The sequence below is a fragment of the Lygodium microphyllum genome, chromosome 25 (genome assembly GCF_053477565.2).
Source record: "Lygodium microphyllum isolate KBCC chromosome 25, Lygodium_microphyllum_v1.1.10, whole genome shotgun sequence".
Lineage (NCBI taxonomy): Eukaryota > Viridiplantae > Streptophyta > Polypodiopsida > Schizaeales > Lygodiaceae > Lygodium > Lygodium microphyllum.
The window spans coordinates 129,983,166-129,984,063 of NC_141159.1; the positions used below are offsets into that span (position 1 = coordinate 129,983,166).

Here is an 898-nt window from a genome sequence, read left to right on the forward strand (position 1 = left end):
ATTGTATTCTCATGCCCTTTGTTTACCTAGTAGATACCTGGTCCTGTTGGAAAGGATGTGCTGTCTTCAGTTTTTTCAAAATCCTCCCAAAACCTTTGTAGATGAATCCTTGTCTATGGATCGTTTCCGACAACATCAATCTTTCAAGAGGGATCATCTTCATTGATACCTTTCCAATGTATGGTGGAAGCTTTTTAATGAAAATCTCTCCTTTTGGAGGAGTCATTCAGATGGTTGTGTTGTATTAGTGTTTGTGTTGTGAGTTCATTTATGTAAAACGAACGTGGTGGTTTCCTATTGGATTGGATTTCGCGTGCGAGCTACATTTTGGAGAATTGTGGTGATGGGGTCGTGGTTGGAGAGTTGAAGCTGATGCTGATGAAGAAGAAGAAAACTCTTATATCCTTTATAAATTTGTTGTGATTTTTAGTTTGATAAGCGGTGTTAATGTATAAAGGGTTTTCCTTTCTTTGTATTTTTATATCAGAAACAGGTTATAAGTTGGGGTCGTGGTGGATGGATTTTTTTGAAGAGATATTGAAGATTAAAGTTGAGCTTTTCCCTGAACTTGTATTCCCTTTTTCCTGGGCCGCGAGGACGCTTCCTTATTAAGTGTGGGGATATGTTGAGTGTTGAAATGGCTTGTTTTTTGGATGATTTTTGTTGTTTTTGAGAGCTGAATGGTTGATTTTATGAGATGATTGATTGGTTTGGAAGTGGTTTGAGAGTGTTTTGGATGATATTGATTGTGTTTTGGAAGTTCATGATGTTTATCAGTAGAGATATGTAGTTCTGTGATGTTCTAATTGGTTCTGTATACCTTATGTTTTGTTCTGTTTTGGTCTGTTTTGTTCTGATTGTCTTCTGTAAGGAGGGAGGGATTATTGATTGATGAAGA

General features: G+C 36.9%; 1 non-coding gene across 1 annotated transcript; it reads left to right on the top strand.

Annotated features, from left to right (window-relative positions):
- The first annotated feature begins 504 nt into the window (after positions 1–504).
- On the top strand, positions 505–571 carry LOC148014748 (small nucleolar RNA SNORD36). Its single transcript, XR_015688775.1, has one exon. It is a non-coding gene; the product is annotated as a small nucleolar RNA SNORD36 (small nucleolar RNA).
- The last annotated feature ends 327 nt before the right edge of the window (positions 572–898 follow it).